Below are 11947 nucleotides of genomic sequence, written 5' to 3' on the forward strand. Positions count from 1 at the left end.
CATGTGTTTTTTTATTTCCAGTGTACATATGTCTTTAAGATATTCATTTTAAAAAATAATGAACTGGTATGGGCTCTATAATCGCTTTTTGTGATTATTCTTATTATTCTTTTTTGCATTTTTCTGAGAGGGTCTAGAACTTTATTGCAAGCTTTACCCCAGCTAGTAACGCAATATTGAAGGTGGGAGAAAATTAAAGTATAAAAAGCGGTTGTCAATGTATCTGAATTCACATAAGCTCTCAGTTTTAATAGTGCCCAAGAACCCTAGATGAGGTAGAGAGGTAACTTTTTTAAACCATAAACAGACATAATCCAGCAACAACTCTACAATTAACATTATAAAAACAATAAGCAAACGTTTTCGGCTGTGATAATAATACATTATCACAGCAAAATATGGACGAATCTAAACATTTTAGAGACTGCTTAACTAGCTCACACAAAATGATAACTGAAAAAATACTCAGTACAACGGATCAAGTATTTGAGAGGTAAAATTAATTAATAGTTCAGAAAAAGACTCGAGCAGATTACGCAAGATAGAAGCACAACACGAGATAGTGGCATAAACAAAGTAAAAATACGAGCAGCACAACAAATGACAATTGTCACGTGTTTTCTAGAACGGTGTTGAAATGGCAGCGTAAAAAAGTGATATCATTCTTTTTTAAGGTAATTTTAACGTCACAGTAAAGTGCTTTCTGTGTCGTTTTAAGACAGAAGTAGCAATAGCGCGGGCTACTTTTAATGTAGCCTGTGCCCGCCTCTGTTTATAGCATTCAAGAAAAAAAATGGAAAGTTCGAAAAACGAAAAAATCAAGCAGGCTGCATATAAATACGCATAAAATATTTCAGTATTAGAAATATAGTAAGATACTCGTTTTAATGATCACTATTTCTCTTATTATCTATTCTATATTTTTGAGAGAGGTTTGAATGTTTTTGTGTGCAAATAGTCACAGTCACATCATGGTGGCAAGGAAAGTAACACAATAGGAAGAAAAGAGCAATATTCTACCACAGTCCATTTTAATCTTTCAGTTTTAAGGTTTACGCGATTCACGGCAAGATATTAAACACCGTGCGCTACATTCGCCACTTAACTTAGAGGATACGCCATATGTGTATGAGTCACGGATGCTCTGATGCTGTTCGTTCACTATCTTCCGCTTCTTTGCGCATTGAATGAGCGTCATAAAACGACAGGTCGAAAGCGCCCGTTAGATGGTTATTAGCAGGTTAGTTTATTAATGGCCTTTAATGGGTTGACCTTTAAAGCTTGATCTAGATTTTGTGAGAAATTGTGTACACAATTATCAGTGTTTTGTAACTCTTTGTTTGGCAAGAGATACAGGACTAAGAAGCTAGATTTATGCTTGTAAGAAATGCAGTTTTAAGATATCAATTTTTTGAATAGCTGAAAAGTTTTTATGATGGTAAAAATATTTTTTAAATATGAACTTTAAAACGCGAAACTTCCGCTTTATTAGCTCTTGGGCTTAGCACAGTCTCTTCTTCAGTCATTTTCCTTCTAGCACTGGTTTCTCCAGGGTGCTGAGCAGAACCATCTTCAGAAGATAATCTGAGCCTGGTACCAATGAAAAGAAACGGTCACAAAAGTTGCAATTGCAACACTTTTGAATTACAAAATCTAAACGCAAAGAAACAGGAATCGAGCGGAAAGTTAGGCTAATTGTTTTTTTAAGAAATAAGAACGCTGAGATGTACGTAAACCAGTTACTTTAAAATACTAAGTTTGCTTTGAAAAAGTAGCTTCTTTTCGGTTACGTTTCCATTGAAAAAACTTGGGCTCATCAAGCAACGGTCGATAGCTCTGTGGAATCAATTAGTGATGCGATGACCTCACCCGTACGGAGTACGTATTGCTGCCACTTCTTGCTGCGCTTGGCTGCAGAGAAACAACTCTGTCATCAAAGAAGGTTTCTGCTGGTATAAACTATTCAAAACTAGTTGACTCTTTATTAATTTTGGTTTATTATTTCTAGCCTATTTTTACTTTTCCTGAGTTTGGATTCAAGCAGAAAACATATTTAACAAATCAATCTTTTTTATAAAACATTCAGCTAGTTAGATTTTCATGTATCGTAGCGAAGCCGAAGCAATGGGACAAATATGAGCGCAGCCACAAGTATGCACGAAAACATTCATTTATTTGAGTTTTAGGTAAAAGTTTCTCGTTTAAACTAGCCTACAATAGTAGCAGCAGCACCACATTTCAAAAAGACGTTTGCAGCATGGAATGTATTAATCTGGCTAACATGGATGTTGTTTTGTGTCTTTGGCTCTCTTCTGGATTTGTTCTTGCTTTGTTGGTCGGCTTCTATTATAAGCTAAGTCAAGAAGGAAGTTTAGCGAAGCTTCTCGACCGTTATTTCTTTATATTGATTATTTTTGTGTTTCAATCAAAAAAATAGGAAATCCCTTGGTAGTGCTTAGTTTTATAGGCTACGTATATCAATATTGATAAGAACTTTACAAAATAATTTTTTGGTTATTGCGCGCTAAAATAACTCAGTGAAATTGAGGTTTAGCCTACTGCTTTTGAATACAGTTTACCAAGCGAAATGTATCGATAGCGGATCCAATAATTGGGCGTGGTCAATACCAATTTTGTGAGATTCCTGGCATTAAATTTTAATAGACCTAGTGAAGATTACATGCATTAAATTTCAATTTGTTCACCATCAAGGTCCACGCGATTCATACTGAGCTATTGAACATTGTATCCTACATTTGCCACTAAACCTTTTTAGGAACGCCATATGCGTATGAGTCACGAATACTGTTCGTGTACCTTTTTCCGCTTCTTCGTGCATTGAATGATCAACATAAAACAACAGGTCTAAACGGAGATTAGTTTTGGGCTTATATAATAGATGAACTTTGGATCTTAATTGGGATTTTTTTTTAAATGTGTCTGCAATTACCAGCGTTATGTAGCCTAACTGTTTCTTTGGTAAACAATACATTACCGAGAAACTAGATTTATGCTTGTAGGAAATGCAGTATTATACTATGCAGGTTTTTAAATTGCAGACATTTTTTATTGTGGTAGAAAGAACTTTTCAATGTGAACCTTAAAACGCAAACACTTTTGAAAGTTCTGCTTTATAAGAATGTTGAGAGTAGCACTATTTCTTTTAATAAGATGAGAAGAAAAACCCAAATGCAATTTTTTTTTATAAACTTTCTTGTAGAGCACATCGATTAGTTTAGTTGGGCGCTAAAGTGAGGTTTTTCAGAATGTAGCTACAATGGAAATTTTTTTTATTTCTGTCCGTTATTGCAATATACTCTGCAGTAGCATGCTGTAGCCTATCGTGTAATTACAAATGCAACACTACAAACTATTGGAACCAGCTAAAATCCTCACAGTCATTGAGGCTTCCAATTCAGAATGCTTTGATTATGACCACCCGAGATATGACTATACTTTGTTAATGTGTTTTATCAAAGATTTAGTTTAGTTAGAGTTAGACTATGTAACAAAGTATCACGATTTATGACGAATACTCGTTCAGAGAAGCACAAGTTTAGCGTAGCTGCTGTTGGTCGCATTGCAGATTTTCTTTTAATCACCGCCACCAGTAAGTGCAAGCCGCATTTTATGAAATTGGCCAAAACATTATACAATTATTAGATTTATATAATAACATCCCTCATTTCGTGTTGGAAAAGGAAATTAAAATAATTTGCAAAAAAGTTGCAAAACATCACATTGATGACTGGTGATTCCGTTAGGCTTGCGTCCTTTGACGTAGCTAGAAACAAAATATTAGGGGGGCAAAAGCGACTATTGGAGAAACAAACGTTTTAATATGTAAAACAATGATTTGTTCAAAAATATAACTACGAATGCAGGTAAATATTTATAAAACGTCATTCAATATGTCATGTCAACAATGCCAGCAACAATGTCACTAAAACTAAAATAGTAACTTATTAAAAACCCATTTCTCTATCATTTTTTTAGGCAGGGTGGTAATATAAAAATTTGGAAGGAGATTGCTTCCTTTAGCCCAAGGTTACGACGTCCTTGCTTGTATGCTATTAGTTGCTGCATGTGGCCTACTAACTTATGATTGACAACATGGTTAAGATAGTGTTTTTCAATGCTTTATGGATGCATATTTTCAACCTTTTGGTTTGGTCATCTTCTCTTTTTGTTGTGCCAAATTCGTGTATTTACTTATCGTTCTCTATTTATTATGTCCGCGTCAGCAATGAAAAACGAAATTGAATTGAATTGTGTCAGTAATCATTGCTTTTATTGCTTGGAAAGCCCCAACTAGCTTGTTATAAATAATTTTTAAACATCTTAACCGTTCAACTCCCGCAGTGTTGACAACATGAAAATTAACAAAAATAGTTTTACTCCACTGATTTGCTGTAAAACTGCACATGATAATGATGTTCGCTATTCGTTTCCAAAAATGGCCAACGAGTCTGAAACAAGCTTTTGTATTTATTTGGCGTGCATGGGTGCGAAGATGACTGATGAATATGCAATGACATAATGCATGTAGCCTATTCTCCTCTTTCTTAGTTTCTTAATCGATTGATGTGCGGACTTGAAAAAGGAAATCAATGTTACCGAGAGGTTAAGTTTTAATGATTCTTGTTTCTGTATTCTAAATATCGATTTCATATAATTAATCGATATCTTCATCTATTAGCCGAGGCTTTTTTCAATTTATTCATCAAAGAAATTCGCTAAAAAAGAGCATGTTTCAGTGACATATCTGATCCATTGCAGTAAAAAATTTAATTTTTCTTTAAAAATTGGTTGCATTTGCCCAAAAAACTTCGATTTTATCTGAAGCATTTCTTTTGACGTAATGTTCGGCAAAGATAATCTCACGTGTGGTCTAATGTTTAAATCGACTTAAATTCCGCCTAAAGCTCGTTCTCTTGTGATATTTTCCTTAAAATTCAAAGTTTGTTGCATAAAATTGTATGAAACAAATTGTTACTATTTGGAATTAAATAAAGTTCTTAAAAATAATCGAAACAAAACGAAATCAAAGCAACAAAATGAAATTCCTTTAAATCATAGGCTTTCCAATTGGGTAGCCTAGATGTAGCCTATTCCTAGTGGTTTGAGAAATAATTGTGAAAGAACTGGAACATGTAGGCGACCTGTATTAGCATTTTAGCAATTTTTGTTCCAGACTTTCAGTTTTTAATCTCATGAGCTGCGTTCCGTGTATGCCTTTCAGAAATGCTTTTACGATGTAGTTTAATTATGAAGCAACGTCAGTTTCATGCACCACGTCATCAAATGTGTAAAGAGATGATTAAAGTTGTTGAAATATACTTCTTCTGCTTTTAGTATTCAGTCGTTTAAACATTGTTCTAATTATTTTTATTAGGTTAGACTACGCCGCACATAAATAATCGAAAAGCTATGTAGGTAAAAAAGTGTGGCAACCCTTGCCTTATATGGCAAAGCTAAGTGGTGTATCGTATTTAAAAGCAAGGTGAGCTATAGCAGAAAAGAGTGACTAAAGAAATACATCATTACAAATTTGTTTTTGATTTTGTCTTTCTAGAACAATTTTTTGAATTGTTTTAAATGGTTTTCAAAGGTCATAATTTTGGGATATAGGCCTACGCCAACATAATCATTATTTTTGATGTGTTTATTTATAACAACATACAGCAAGCAAAAATATAACTACAGACGCAATACAACAGACAGCTTGAAAAAAGAAAAACAATGCAGTCTTGGAGTCCGCTACTCCAAAATTCGACCTGCTATGAAGCGTCTTGCCGAAAGTGAGCGCTTGTCTTTCCAGCGATGTCGATCTGAAGTTTTAATAATTAGTTCAAAAAATTATCCTACAAAAAATAGAAAATTTGATACACAACAGATAGAACAATAACAGTGATAACAGACGCTTGCCCTGTATAACAAACAACAGAAATTTTATTTTTTACTTTAAAACAACTTTTAACGATTTTAAATTGTCTTGAAAGCTGCACCTAGACTTTTATCATTTTCAATGCCATGCTTGCTTAGGAAGTTTTATTAATTGATTGTCACTTATTCATATTAGTTGATGAACCCTTCAATTTTTTAGCTTACATTTTGTTGTAGGCTGCTACGATACGTAAAAAGTGATGTTTTTAATGGCGGTTTATGAATAAATCATTAGGAAACCCTAATTGCTTTTGAACCTTTTCACCAGCAATATAAATGGAATACCAGCTAATTGATTTCCGATGTGGATATCAACTACTTTAAAGTTGATTACTTTTTGGATACGAAAGGATAGGAGTCACGTTATTCCATTCAACCGTAGTAAGATCAGCATTTTCAACTTGAGGTTCACAGATAGGAAAGTGACGTGTTGTGCGGTCTAGGAAGCTGGACCACATACCACAAAGACAAAGACGCTCTTTAAAGATACTGCTGTTGAAACGTCTCACTCTAGTGCGAAGACATTTGAGCTTACCCAATTTTTGCATCCCGGTGGAACTGAGGTGTTTAGTGGTATGCTCTCAAACTAATTAAGGAGACTGGAATGTATAGCCTATTGAAATCAAATTGGACTAAATCTTTGAAAGGAAGTGTCAGTTACTGTTTTCAAATTATAGGATCATATCTTAACTGCTATTCTTAAGTTTACGAAGTTACTTTATTTTAAGCCTACTTCTTCTTGCGTTTGAGGCCGCCACAGATCACGCTGTTACATCCAGGCGCAGCAGCCAATGGATTGTGTATTAATCGAGCGTTGTTAGGTCCACATGTCTATCTTGTGGTCGGTACACTGGACATTTATAGATAATGTGGTGTGCAGTTTGAAAATCTGAGCCACACGCACAAGATGGTGAATCGGCGAGGCCCCACTGGAACATGTTGCTGCTGAAACGGCCCACTCCAGTCCGCAGGCGATTGAGCTTCACCCATTCCTTCCAGGGTAGTTCTGCTCCAGGTGGGGTGTTGGTATTGGGAAGGACTGTGAATTGGGTTGGTCTTGCAACTTCTCTCCATTCACGGTTCAAAACTTCGGAAATGTGGAAGTTCGATTTGCAGATAGCTGCAGCATGTCGGGAAAACGGGCGTCGAGATTTCAAGCGCAGGGGCTTTTGGGAGTGTGAGTTTAGAACAATCTGTTTGAGGAGGTGGTCATCCCTTGACATAGCTTGTAGGACCAGACTACGTACGTGGTTTTCCCTACGAAGTCTACCTGGGGCGATGCCTGATAGTACCGGCAGAAAGTCAGTGGGAGTTGGAAGCAGGCAACCGGTGATTATTCTCGTGGTGGTGTTGAGGGCAGTGCCAATTTTAGAAGTGTGTACGCTGCGGCACCAAGTGGGGTAAGCATACTCGGAGGTGCTGTAAACAAGTGCAAGAGCACTTGTACGGAGTGTGGGTGTACTAGCATCCCAGGATGTTCCAGCTAGGCATCTCAGCAAGTTGTTGCGTGCTGATTGCTTAGCATGGAGGGCTTCAGCATGATGTTTGTAGATTAATTGTCGGTCGAGCTTCACTCCTAAGTAGGTGGGACACGGGTTGTCTGGGAGTGGGTTTCCGTTGAGAGAGACTGACAATTGGCGCGTAGATTCCATGTTGCAAAGATGAAAAGGTGTGACGGTGGTCTTTGCCAGGCTCAGTTTCAGCATCCACAGCTTCAGAAAGTTTGCGATTTGGGCCATGTCATCTGTCAGTGCTTCCTCTAACACATGCCAGGACTTGTCAGAGTGTTTAAGCCTACTGTCTTATCACGACAAAGACCTTTTAATTCTCTTTTCGCTAGCTATGCAACAGAAAATTTTTGTGAGCGATAATCACGTTTATTTTTGACCTTTTGTCAATTATTGCAATTGCAGTCTTTCCAAAGCTAAAAAGGATAATGAATATTAATAAACCCATTTAGATGTCATAACATTTATCTATATTTACATGGAATTGAACAAAATTTATCTTAATTCTGAGTTCTTTTTTGAAATCATGCAGAACCCAAATAAATCTCATTCAATATTTAGACATGCAATCCAGGCCCGCAACCAGCAAGTATTTTCGGGGGGGGCATTTAATTTTTATCAAAGAACAAACATTAAAATGATGCATTGTGACATTTAAGATGATGCATTGATGCATTAAAATGATGCATTGTGACATTTAAGATGATGCATTGATGCATTAAAATGATGCATTGTGACATTTTTATAAGTTATGTCCACGACCATTGATAAGGGACAAGAGTGCGTGGCACTACCATGTTACGGTTCAGTGGTCATAACTTATGTCAATCACGTTTTTGTTTAGTACAGCATTAAAGGAAACTAGCTTTTGTAACCTTTTCTCATTTAGCTATGACTACACAAGGAAGAAAATTACGATAATACAGTAGGCTAATGTGTTCAGTCGATTACAAATAAAATACAATATCTGTAGGCTACGAACTGCATTGGCACGACTGGAGTCATAAATTAATCAATAACATATATTTACATCAACATAAACAAACAGATACATATGACTAAACTCAACACGGTAATTACAAATTACAATCCTGAAACATTTTGTTGGCTCAACAAGTTTTTATATTTGTAGGCCCAAAGAAGTTGACTTTGCAAATGCAAAATGACATTTTAATTTAGAGCATAATGTCTAACTTTCTATTTGATTTGGCAAGTTCGTTTAACACCAATTTCGCGCTTGGAATTTGAGTACGATGGATTTGCATGAGAGCTAGTCCAGAAAGCCTGTCGTGCCCCATAGTGCTTCTAAGGTAACTTTTCAAGCGTCGTAGACAGCTAAATGTTCTTTCTGCAGAAGCAGTTGTGACTGGAAGTGTAGCTAAAATCATCAAGAGTTTGTAAATGTTTGGATAAAACTCTTTTTGGGATTCTATTGCTAAGACCGCATCAATCGCTCTTGCTGGCCTTTCACTTTCAAGAATTCGTTCCCACTTAATTTTTCACCTGGCAAGTTTATCTATCATGGCTTTGCAGTCAATGTCTCCTTTGTAAAATTGTACTGTATTGTCAATGTCACTATACCTCGTTGAAGCGACATTTCTAGGCACAATGAGTTGAATTTGGGCAGCTGTTTTAAAATGCTCATGAAATCTTCCAATGAAATCTTCGTATGGCTGTACGTGTACGACGTACATATTCATAGTACATTTCATACTGCATAGACATAGGCGTAGCCAGGGGGGCGAAAGGGGCCATGGCCCCCCAAATTTTCAAAGTTTGGATTCCGAAGTTGAGCCCTTTGTTGAAAATATAATAAAATTTGTAGAAACTTATAACGTTTTCCAGGTCATCTGGCTATTAACACCACCAAGGACTTGTTTTAGACACACAGAAAGACACCAATAAATTTTGCCAATCGTAAATCGGGCAAAATTTACGCGATTTACGTTTCTTTTAACTAATTTGTGGAAGCAATTTCAGAATCGCTTACTCTGTTATGTTTTTGTAAAGTTTTTGTGTAGCTGAGTTCTTGGTGTTCTCTAATTTTAGCCGCAGGTTTAGCCCGTTCGTGTGTAACAGCTACCTTTAATAAGTTAATAGCTGTTTATCTGCTAACTTAATAAATTTCATACAAATTACCCTAAAAGTGATTCCAGAAAACGATATAATCCATTATTTGAGTGTAATTTTGCAAAAATTTTCCGGGGGAGCATGCCCCCGGACCCCCCTAGAATACGCCTGCCTTCGGCACGCTCTTACACCCCACCAGTTTTATTGCTTCTCTTGCTCAACCCACCAGGATACGCCACTGCACATCAGATGGCGATGGCTTAAATCAAACACTTTGTCGTTCTCTTCAATTCATCAAATGTTTGGCCCACCCCAAAAAATTTTTTCTGGCTACGCCTATGTGCATAGAACGCTTAAAAATTTTTTAAAAATTTCGGGGGGGGCAAATGCCCTCAATGCCCCCCCCTGGTTGCGGGCTTGTGCAATACTGTATCCTTATAAGAAATAAAAAAATTTTAAATCTGTTTTGTGTTATAGAACGCATGGTGAAAAATCTTAAGTTTACTTTCTTCTTTCCTTCTTTTAAAAATAAGAGGGAAATGTTGTGTAGAGGTTAAAGCTGTGAACGAACAACGCTGAAACATCGAAGTGTTCATATTTCTGAGAATGCAAAATATAGTGACTGTAAAATTTTGTAATCTATGGTAGTGTAATCAATATTTAAAAAAGTAGACAGGCAAAGCAAAGTAATTTTAGAGGGTTTAACATGTTTTATTACAAAGAGATATAACTAGGGCCATTTTATTTTAACCTAAAAAAATTTTTAACTTTATTTTTATCAAATTTTGACTTTTTTTTGACTTAACAAAATTCCTTATTTGTTGAGGGCACAGTTCTTCCTTGAATTGATATTAGTTACCCAAACATAATATTTTGTCGATTTCAAACCCAAACGTAATATTTTGTCGAAAATTCAAGGTGTTTTATGGATTATAAAAAGTGCATCTTTTTTTTGGCGATAGGAAAATCTCGACAAATCTGTCTAACCTTTGCTGAAGACGATTTAGCTTGATTGATTAGGCATTTTTGTTTTACAGAGTGTCAGTAGGCTATTCCTAAAATCCAAACTGTTGATCTTCGAAAATACCACGTTTGTGAAGAGGGAGTGTTTATAAAAATTATTTAAATACAAAACAATGAATAAACATTACAATGGACAATTTGCGATAAAAGTCACTGCTGATCCAAGTGGGCATTGTGACATATTTCCTGCTTTTATGGGTAAATATGGTTTTATTGTGTCGAAGTTCCTGATTTACAATGCTTTCACGAGGATTTTGACAAAAATTACTCTCAAGAAACACAAAAAGTTTATCAAAAGCCATAGTTTGACAAATTTTGACTTTATTAAAAATTTTAACTTTATTGTCAATTTTGACTTTAGTTTGACCTATAAACTTCTTAGAAACAGTCCCCTAGGTGCTGAAAACAACTTCATTCTTTGATTCGTGGATAGACAAGGTTTTTATGTTATATCTCTTTGTAATAAAATATGTTAAACCCGCTAAAGCTTCTTTGTTTTGTCTGTCTATGGTTCAACAGAGCAAACTCTCTACCAAAGATTTTAGAAAGTTTGTACAACTTAGATTTAAAGTGTGTATAAATAGCAATTTGAGAAAAGAAGTACGTTTTTCGAACTGTATCTTTGCCTAATCTTAAACCCGATTGTCTGCAATAATTGATTATTTGTGAATGGTATCTATCTTGCCTGTAAGTCTATGCCTTATCCAGGTCATCAGAAGATTCCAGTTTATACCATTTCAATGCCATTAAACCCAAATGTGAAAAAGTATTAGGCCTACGTAAAAATTAACAGCTTAAGGTTAAGCTGGTTCCCAGACCGCAAAATCCGTCCTTTTAAATTGATTCAACGTTCGTAGACATTGAATCAATGTAAAAATGATGGATTTACTGTCTGGTTGGAATAGCAAAAAATCCATTATTCAACACATGACAACAAACCGACGATCATTGGTGCTTGGCATTGATAACTTCGACATATATGTTGGACTGAATTGTCCGAAAATCGGAAAATTATTAATTCAAACACAAAACAAAAGCGCAAACCTCCTCTACAAAATGAACAACCACGAATTTGAGTGGTACGAGATTAGTAGATTAATTTTTGAAGTTTGTAACGCCTCAAATAATAAAAGGCCATGTTTCTTGCCTTCTGTTGAAAGTTACATTAATTTTCTTTGTGGTATTCCCACAGTGACTTCAATGTTACAAAACTACAGAAAGTTTAAGGAGAAAATTTCTTATTGCATCAACGCTAAAAAATTTCGTTTACGACATCTTCTTAAAAGAAATTATCATCTAATAATAATCTTCCACTGTCAATTTTTTATGATATGAATAACGATTGGTGCATTGATGGCTTGTGTGAATAATTCATATTATTTTTTTTCAAAATATCCATC

The sequence above is a fragment of the Aplidium turbinatum genome, chromosome 17 (genome assembly GCF_918807975.1).
Source record: "Aplidium turbinatum chromosome 17, kaAplTurb1.1, whole genome shotgun sequence".
In the NCBI taxonomy this organism is placed as follows: domain Eukaryota; kingdom Metazoa; phylum Chordata; class Ascidiacea; order Aplousobranchia; family Polyclinidae; genus Aplidium; species Aplidium turbinatum.